The sequence below is a fragment of the Peromyscus maniculatus genome, chromosome 22, assembly GCF_049852395.1.
Source record: "Peromyscus maniculatus bairdii isolate BWxNUB_F1_BW_parent chromosome 22, HU_Pman_BW_mat_3.1, whole genome shotgun sequence".
In the NCBI taxonomy this organism is placed as follows: domain Eukaryota; kingdom Metazoa; phylum Chordata; class Mammalia; order Rodentia; family Cricetidae; genus Peromyscus; species Peromyscus maniculatus.
In genome coordinates, this window is record NC_134873.1 from 25312772 (window position 1) to 25323492 (window position 10721).

Genomic DNA, 10721 nt, shown 5'->3' on the forward strand with positions numbered 1-10721 from the left:
ATGAAGAGTGTCTTTAGCCAGCACATCTTCCTCAGTGGGCAGGTTAAAAAGAAAAAACCAGCTGCATTATTCAAGGTTCCCTACATGAACATGACCAGTAAAATGAATCTCTACATGTATGCATAAAGTCAGATTATTGGACTGTCTCACAAGCTGTGGCCCAGCTACTCCAACAGTGGCTGTCTACCAATGGAAATTTGAAGAAGATAGTAGTTGTTCAGTTCCTTTGACTGGATGTCTCAGCTCCTCTTCAGTATACAACAAAAATACCAAAACTTATGTTCTAATGCTAGTAAAGGAGTGAGCTTGGCAGCCAGAGCTAGGGCAAGCAGGCAAAGACAGAGGGCTTCCTTCTTCAATATCCTTTATATATGTCAGCTGCTGCCAAAAGGTGTGACCCAGATTAAAGGTGGAACTTGTTTGTTTGATGGGTTTTTTGATGTTTTTGAGGCATGGTTTATCTGTGTAGCCCAGGAACTCATTCTGTAGACCAGGTTGACCTCAAACTCAAAAAATCCAACTACCTCTGTCCCCTCAGTGCTGTGGCTAACGGTGTGCACTGCCACCAAGGAGCTAAACGAGGATCTTATCACCTTATATGATGCAGATCAGTCTTTAATTTCAAAATCTTTAAGAAACATTCTTCACAGATATACCCAAGTCTTTGGGTTTTAGTTCATTCTAGAGGTGGTCAGTTTGACTACCAAGAATAGCCATCACAACAGCAAAGACAGAAAAAAATTAGAAAGATTTCTTCCTTGAAGGAGGTAAAGAGAACATGTGAGTTATTTCCAAAACAATGCTTTTCCTAAACAAAGGAAGCATGTGGATTTTACTTAGGGAATCTTGACATGTTCTCATAGAGTTCTGCATATTCCTAAGCATGCTCAGTCAACAAATCCAATTCTGAGTATGATCACAATGTAAAAGCAGAGACATTCTTACCTCAAAGTCATGTAAGAACATACATAAATTATAAGAATGATGGAAAGAAATGTCTCTGGCAAGTTCATCTTGTACCACAAGGTCTTAGCTGAAAGTCAAGCAAATGACTCTGTGAAGGTAGACTGCTCTGGAGCCCATGGTGCCTGGCACTCTTGATGTTGGATCTAAAAGATAACTGTACCAATGCCACAGTTCTCACTGATACAAAAGACAGAGAAAACATCCAGGAAAGTTCACCTAACAGCACTATATGATGCTCTTAGATGAACAGTTATGATGAGCTCTATTAACCTCAGAACAAAGCTGCTTTTGCCTCTGAGCAGGCTGGCTCAGGAGAAGGCCACAACTGCTTCCCTGAAAGACCAGAAGGAGTTCATTTTAACTAGCCCTGGCTGCTGTCTGTCTCAGGCCTGTGACATCACTACAGAGAATTCCATTCTTCCCTTTTTCTAACTTTAATAAATAAAAGTTAGTTATATGGTGTTTTGCCTGCATGTGTCTGTGCACAGTGCTGACAGAGGCCAGAAGAATGCAGGAGATGCTGGGACTGGAGTTACAGCAAATGGTTAGCTACCATTTTGAATGGAACCTGGGTCCTCTATAACAACACCCAGCGCTCTCAATTGCTGAGCCATCTATGTAGCCCCTGGGTTTTTTTTATTTAAATTTTATTCCATTAAATGGTTCATTAAAAGATATTACATTGCTGAGCGGTGGTGGCACACACCTTTAATTCCAGCACTTGGGAGGTAGAGGCATGCGGATCTTTCTGAGGCCAGCCTGGTCTACAGAGCGAGATCGAGGAAAGGCACAAAGCTACACAGAGAAACCCTGTCTCAAAAAACGAAACAAAAGATATTACAGCTCTGTCCCCTTTTGTCTCTTCATTCCATCCCTTCCAAAATACCTTCCAAATTCTTCCTTGTTAAGTATGGGTGAATCAGTATGCTGAATACATGAATACAACCTGCTGTGTCCATTTGTGTTGTATACATATCTGTTGTACATATATGGATAATGGGCTGACCACCTTGTACTAGATAATCAATTAGGGAGGTCATCCCTGGCTGAGGTAATTCTCTCAACTAGAGGAGAATTCCACTTTGTAATGAGCATCAGGTATCTGACCCTGACTAGCCTTCCTTGGACAAGAAGCATAATCAAAAACAGAAAACATAGAGTAGAAAAAAACCTTAGCAGTTAAGAGTACTGAAGATACTTTCAGAGCATCCTGCTACGATTACCATTATATACAGAAGCTCACTACTCTCCCTAACTCCAGTATTGGGTTCTGATACATCTCCTGGCCTTCCTGGCCACCATTAAAACAGGGGACTTGTACCATAAAAATTCTTTTTCAAGCCATGTTTGATAGTGTAGCTTTGGAACCTGTCCTGGAACTCACTTTGTAGACCATGCTGGCCTTGAACTCACAGAGATTAGCCTGCCTCTGCCTCCCGAGTTCTGGGATTTAAGGCATGCACCACCACTGCCCAGTGGTAGTGCATTCTTTTAATACCAGCAACTGTGAGTTTTAAAGCCTGTGCTACATAGTCTACACACACACACACACACACACACACACACACACACACACACACACACTATAAAAGACAAAAATGAATAATACACAAGAAAAGGAGCATTGGAGAATTGGGACAATACAATACTTCTTAAAGACAGTTCAAGTGTCTGCCACTGGTGCCCAAAGAATCATTTTGAAAAGTAAATATGGCCAAGCATGTGAACACATGTCATTAATCCCAGCCACTGGGAGAAAATGAACATTTGACAATGGTCCACCAAGTTACCATGCCACGTGAACTGCCCATCATGAGCTGGGTGTTATCAGACCCTCCAAGTCATAAAGTAGGCCATACACAGCAGCAACGGTTATCAAATGATAGTGGTATATAAGAGATCAGGCCGAAGCAGGTCCTGAAGGCACAAGCAAGCTCCATGAAGAAGTTTCCCGATTGCCTATGGTTTCTTCTCTTGTTATAATACCTTTTGCTGCCAAACATGCACCTATAGTTACATGGAGTGTTCTTGATGATTGTTTGACTGGGGAAGAGATGACAAGGGCTGGGTTTACTGATGGTCCTGTCCACCATGCAGGTACCACCCAGAAGTGGATAGCTGTAGCGTTACAACCCCATTCTGGGACAACCCTGAAAGATACTGGTGAAGGGAAATCATCGAAGTGGGCAGAAGTTTGGGCAGTACACATGGTCATACAGTTTGTTTGGAAGCAGGAATGGCCAAATGCACAACTGATCACTGATTGATGGGCTGTAGACAATGGATTGGCTGGATGTTCAGGGACTTAGAAAAAACATGACTGGAAAATTGGTGAGAAAGACATCTGGGGATAGACCTCTCCAGATGGGCAAAGAGTGTGTACCCAAGGGCGCCAGGTCTTGTATAATAATAGAGGAACCAGCCTCAATATTATACATCCCAGAGGCTCAGGAGAGAGAACTACTGACGGCGAGGACTATTTTCTGTAAATTGAATCTCAGCACACCGAGCTCTTAGTCCATTCACTTTTTCTTTATTCTTCCCCCCTTTACCCTCGCTTTACAGTTATATATCCCCCAGAAATCACAATCCTCCCCTCCACCCAGGAAACCCAGCCTGAACTTCCTCAGGCAATGATTGTCCATTATCAGGCTCAAATGGAGGGTTGGTAGGAATTACAAAGAGGGGCTCTAGTTGTTAATTACCATTTGTGACCCAAAGGGGAAGTGACTAATGAACTAACTAAAGGCTAAATATGGGTAATATCTAAGAAGAGGGATCTTACGTGCACAACTATAATCTTAAATGTGTTTGGTAAAAGATGCTAAAAATCTATGAGTTGCTAGGTCAATGGGAGAAAATAAAACTGTCTTCTTTTTTCCTGTGGCTCCTATCTGTTCAGGCTGTCTGCCATTTTTCTGCAGGGTGGGGAAAAGTGTGCTCAGTCTCTAGGCAACCTGTGTACAGCTAGATGCCTCTGGTGATAGCTAAAGGGAGATCTGGAACTGGAGGTAAGGTTTGGGAAAGGAGGAAGTTAAGCTTAATTAGCACATCCACCAGGCCTTTTCAAACAGGTGGCCTGGATGCTTAAGTCTGTTCTTAGAGAGTACAGAGGTATCTCTGATAAGGTACTTTCCTCCATCCGGTGATGGACCTGGTCGGATGCTACCAATAATGATAATTACAGGGAGGCTTGAACTGGGAGTTCTGGCTGAGCATAGCTGTTAGCACAGAAGGTTATCTAAATATTCCTAGAAGTGGTTAGGTAAGTAATTAGAGATCTATAAAGTTAGTAAGGCTGTAAGAAAGGAGGGGTCTGAGCTAAATTGTGTAAAGCTATTACTTAATGTCTACCTGACCCAGGCGGTGTCCCCTTGTGAAATTTACCTTAAGTCAGGAGACTCGCCTGTGGGTTGCTATCACTGTTAATCCTCGGAAATTGGGTGACCACCTGGGTGATGTCTCCTTGTGGAATTTATCTTAAGTCAGGAGACTCACCTGTGGGTTACTATCACTGTTAATCCTCAGAAATTGGGTGACCACCTGGGTGATGTTTCCTGTAGTCCTTGAAAGTGGCTAAGGGAGATAACTGGTTCCAGAGAAAACCTTTCCTGAGGCTGTCCTCAAAATGCCTGAAATGTGTATGTCCAGAGAGTGATCAGTCCACACTGTTAGCTCTTCTTAGGAAAAAGTCAATTGGGAAAACTACAAAGACACACATGATTTTCATAACAGACTACAACTGATATATAACAAGCCAAGTAACACCAAAAACTCCTTGGGATTTGGCTTCCTCTGGAGGAATTCCCTGATCCCTCCAGGTAGTGACTTTGCCATAGCCAGCTGAGTTCTTATGATATATTCCTGCGGCCCGCAGCAGTATCCCATGTAAATGTTCGCCAAACAGTGAAATCCAGCTGAGGAGTAGTTCAATAATCAAGTAGAAAGTATGACTTTCTGTGGACAGTCAGCCTCTTTTCCCAGCCACTCATGTTATTGCACAATGGCCCATGAACAAAGTGGCCATATTGGAAGAGATGGGGGTTCTTCATGGGTTCAACAACATGGACATCCACTCACCATGGCTGACATGGCTACAGATAATGCTGATTGCCAAATCAATGACAGAGACCAACACTATTCCCCATGGTGACCAACCAGGAACCTAGTGGCAGGGTGACTATATTGGACCACTTCCCCCATGGAAAGAACAACTCTGTCCTTACTGGAGTACATACTTATTCTGATTAGGGATTTGCCTTTTCTACATGCAAAACTTCTACCAAAACTATCATCAACAGATTTACAGAAAGTCTTATCCACCAACATGGTATTCCATACAGTATTGCTTCTGACCTGGGAACTCACTTCCCATCCACGAAGCATGACAGTGGGTCCATAATCATGGAATTCATTGGTCTTACAGTGTTCCCCTGCATCCTGAGGTAGCTGGCCTGATAGATATTTATTTAGTTAACAAGGACTCCTTCTTCTACTGCTATTTGTTTTTAATCATAATTTAAAATTTACATTTTTTTCCAATTTACAGTTGGAAAAAATATTGTTAGGTAGACAAGGAAGAAAAAAAAAATTACAAAGACAGCATGCTTGCTCACTGTTAAATTCTGGTTTTGATTCATTATTTTTCTAAACTGTGACAAAAAATAAAATGGTAACATGGACTTTTTGTATTGGGTATGTTGAAGTTACTTTTTGAAATTTTTTTCTGTGATAGATTTTACTCATGTTAATTTTTCAAGGCTCTAGTTATATCATTGTGTACTTAAGAAAAAAAAATGTAAGGGTATTTTTTTTAAAACAGGCTGTCTTGCTTATTTATTTATTTATTTATTTATTTATTTATTTCCTCAAGACAGGGTTTCTCTGTGTAGCTTTGCACTTTTCCTGGAACTTAATCTGTAGCCCAGGTTGGCTTCAGACTCACAGAGATCCACCTGGCTCTGCCTGCCAAGTGCTGAGATTAAAGGAGTGTGCCACCACTGTCCGGCTCAGGCTGTCTTATATAAAGGAGTAAATAGTGCTCAGATAAAATATCTCCCCTTGAGAATTCTGGGGTTAGAATATAAAATAAGTGTCAATCAGTCCTACCTTTTCATTTTTAGGTATTGGTTTTAGCATTCCCAAGCACATGGGTGAAAATTCATTAGGTTTAGGAAATTGTAAAAAGAATGCAATCTGAACCTTTTTGGGAAGGGAAATTTTTTTGACATGGTATCTCACAGGATACCTTAGCCTGTTTAAATCTAGTGGCCATCCTCCTGCATCAGTTTGCTAAGTACTAAGATCTAAGGTGTGAACCACCAAAATGGGCATGTATGGTGTTTGTTTGCTTGTTTTGTTTTGAGACAGGTTCTTGCTAAGGAGACTAACCTGACCTGAAACTCAAAATCTTTTTGTCTCCATAGTCAATGTGTTGGGATTACAGGTGTGGAACATTGTGCCAACTGAGATCTGACTCCTTCGTCAACCTCTGATGGGTTCACAGCAATCAACCTTGAACTGGGAAGATGCTGAGGGTAGAAAATCACTTGTTGCCAAAGAGATGACTTCCGTTAAATCCACTGTATCCATGTGATTGGAAGGAGAATCAACTCCACTAAGTTGTGTTCTGACCTCCACCCATGGGCTGTTTTATCCTTATGTCCACAAATACAGACACATAGATACACATAACACACACACACACACACACACACACACACACACACACACAGAGGGTGGGTGCGTAGGAGTAATAAAGAGGTAAGAATTTAACAAATTGAAACAACACCAGGAAATCCTCTCAAAGTAAGAACTGGTCTCACCTATCAGAAACACAAGAAAAGTCTATTGTCAGAGAAGGGATGTTGGAGGACTTAGGACCTTGTTAGTTTTCTTGTACAATTTAAAGATGCTCTTTCACACCAGAAGTCCCTGAGCTCTGCCTGGGTAAAGAACTGCATGAGTGAATGGTGGAAACTAAAAGTCCTGGCAGAGGTGAGAGGTGAAAAAGACAAGCTGTGGGAAGTCAGGCAGCCTCCTAGGGCTGAAGTCCTAGTCAGGGTAAGGTGAGGCCTCAGCTCTCTTCTCCCCCATAAGCCCCAGAAAATACTTTGAACAACAGCACATCAGAAGCCCCCAGGTAGACTGGATGTCTGGGGTCCTCAGCTTGCTGAGAGGCTGGCAGCCTCTGGATTTATGAAGTGGTGTGTCCACCCTTAACTAACATGGAAACAAGGAATGTAATGGAGGTCACATTCTTGGAGACTTAGACAGGAAGCTGTAGTGAGGTATGGGCAGGAATTATCCATGGGAACCTAGCTGTCCCCCAGCAATCGGTTCCTTCTACAAGAGAGTTTTGCTCCCAGCACCATTCATCAATATACTGCCCTCCATGGGACACTGGAAGGAGGACTTGAGATAGGAGGAGACCTGGGTAAAGCCAGGATGCTGACCCCTCTCCTATGCCTACCTAAGCTAGCATTGCCCAGCACACCCCTTCCCAACGTCAGGAGTCTAGATCTCCATGATGCTAAAAGCCCATCCTCTGCCTCTCAATGAAGACCTTTGCCACAGTCTGACTTTCTTGGCTCATCAGGAACCCTGGGTCCTCCTGGCTTCACCTCCTCTCTTCCTGCCTTGCTTGGTCTTGAAGAGGCCTAACGTAACATTAGTGCGGCCATGACAGGCTGCAGACTAACAATACTGGGACTAGGCCTCACCATTACAATAACCAGGAAAAGCCACAAACTGTACCCTGCAGGAAACCAATCAGAATTGAGACTGTTGTGTCCAGATCGTGACCCCCAGAGAGACCACCAAAGACGAGCATGCTGGAATGCAAAAGCAAGGTTTAATTCTGGATATCCAAAAGCAATACAAGCCTAGGCAGGGACTTCGTCCAATACATCCAATGCAGTGGAGGCTGGAGGAAGCGCCCACCTGTCTGCAAGCTCAGTTTTTAAAGGGAAAAGTCACAAGGTTACATCATTTAGGGGTGCTAGTACGGATACAATTCTGATTGGTTCGCTTCTAGGGACTTCTAGAAATTACTTCTAAGGGAGTGGTTGCCCGCCACCATTTCTCATTGGCTGCCCTCAGGTGGGGGCATTTCTGTGGTCAGTTACCCTGGAAACCAGGGAGAGGACATTCCATAGTCTGGCAGGCATTACCTCGTGACTATCTTGTGACTCTGTACTTTTACACTTCCTGGTTTCTGGAATCTAAACTGACTGGTTTCAGTAACTAATGGCCTATTCCCAAAAGGAGAAATCTTAGGCCTTAATTTTAGGGTGAAAGCATTTTGGTCTTATTTCTAAGATGGCTCATTTTGGTCTCACAAGACAAACAAGTACTAAATGCTCTAGAACATAAAGGAACACTTACATGATCTGTGTATAGATTTCCAATCTCCTTACACCAACACCAGTACAATTCCTGTTTGACAAGACTTCTGTTACCTCACTTCTGCCCAATCAGGAGTTCAACCTTCATCTGAATCTGGAATTCCCCTTACACTTCCATCCTTTACTCTTTAAAAACCCTGCCATAACTGAGCTCAATGCTCTCCCTGATCCAACTGCTGTGTCAGAATGGACCAGAGGCCGAAGATAGAGCTTGTAATAAGGCCTATTTTCTTTTACATATGAACTCAGATTCCTGATGATCTACGTGGGGGGGGGGGCGGAGAGGGCAGAGCCATACAGATCTCTGTGAGTTTGAGGTCATCCTGGTCTACAGAGCAAGATCCAGGATAGGTACCAAAACTACATGGAGAAAGCCTGTCTCAAAAAACAAAACAAAAAACAAAAAACAAAAAAAAAAAAAAAAAGAAAAGAAAGAAAGAAAAGAATAAAAATGCAAACAAAACTGGAAAACATAAAAAAAGGTGAATTTTTTGATTTATACAACCTATCAAAGTGAAAGAAACCAAGATGATGCAAACACTATAAACAGACACATAAGGGAAGAGGTGAGCTTCACTGAGGAGAGAACAGCAACTGGCTCTCCTGGCCTAAACAGGCAGCCCAGAAATCCAGGTAACGTTATACCAACTGGGGCTGGAGAGATGGCTCAGTGGTTAAGAGCATAGGCAACTCTTCTAAAGGTCCTGAGTTCAATTCCCAGCAACCACATGGTGGCTCACAGCCACCTATAATGGGATCTGATGTCCTCTTCTGGTGTGCAGGTGTATATGCAGATAGACCACCATATACATAAAATAAATAAGTCTTAATAAATTATTTTAAAAAATTATACCAATTAAACAGGTAACATTTAAGAATATATATGTATATACAGATACATGTATGCATGCAATAACATCAGACCACCACCCTGTTGTTCCTGTTGGAGGGGACAACGTTGATGGTGGTGGTGGCAGCTGAACCCTGACCACCTAAGCTCACTGGGCACTACTCCAGTGTCCCTCAGCTGGCTCCAGTGTCCCGTGCTATTCCTCTCCTCTGACTCCTCCTGTCCCTCTGGTTCCCTGAACCTTGGCTTCAGGTTTCTAATCTCAGGGCTAACACAGGTTACCAATTCTGCCATTCCACAATGAACTCCAACAACAGACCACACTCAGGGTGTTACCACCAGCCCCAGAACCTGCAGCACCTCCCTCCCAGACCACCACAGCCTAACAGGATGCCACTCACAGCCACCCCTGGGCCAGCTCTCTCTGGTGTTTGTCACTGATCTCAGCTCCCAGAAAATGTGATGCCACCCACTCAGTCATAGCTCAGCCTGTGCCTGAGAAGGAGGACTATGTGTTATGCCCAGTTCGCGGGGACCCCCAAAATACCACCGAATTCGGGACCGAATCCTGTAAGTAAAAGCAAGGAGCCTTTATTTTAAGGTGCTGGGCTTGGTCCTTCTGTCCATCCAATGCAGCAGTGTGCAGAGAGTCCTGAGCCCAGGTGGCATGGTTTTTTTTTTTTGTTGTTTGTTTGTTTGTTTTTTATCATAACAGAAGTTGGGGTGAGGTGATTTCTAGGGTTCAAGACCTTGACTGGCTGACAATTTTCTAGGGGTATCTTGGTAAGAAGGGGAAATAGGTGTGTAGTTTCTTGGACATCTGGTCACCTTATCTAATGGTTGGAATGTTAGCTATGTTAGGTATTTCCTCATCCCTGGCTGAATCCCTGGGTGGTGTCAGCTTAAAGCTTTTCCTGGATCTGGGTGTTGCCTGCCAGTGAGCCAGTAACAGAAGCTGTGTCTAGGCCCCTAAACCTGTCATGGCAACTGTGTGGTCAAGCTGTTTGGGGGCCCCTACTCACATGTAGCCAATTGATGTTTGCACAGGGCAACAAGAGTATGCTGGCCTTTTTTGGCTTCAGTGTCCACAGCATATCCAACTCACCAGGAGAGGCTGATGCAGCCAAGCTAACCAGTGGCTCTTCGACAGTCCTCAGATGCCACCCCTGGGCCTCAAACTCATGAACTTCCTGCCTCAGCCTCCCATGTGCTATACTCACTTACGCCTCTGTGCCTAGTTTGCACATGAATGGCCAAGCCAAGAATGTTTCCTTCATTCTTCTGGAAGATTTTGCAATAATAAAATGAACTATTGTACAACATAATGCCAAAAGTGCTTTCCTGGAAAAAAAAAAGAAGCTGAGTGTTCAGGTTGATGTGGAGTGAGGAATGGAAACCAGAGAGAGGGAGAGGAGCAGACAGTTGACAGATTGAGACATGAGCAACATATTAAGCCCTGTACCCATAACAGAGGAATCATGGCTTGCAAGTTCCCCTCC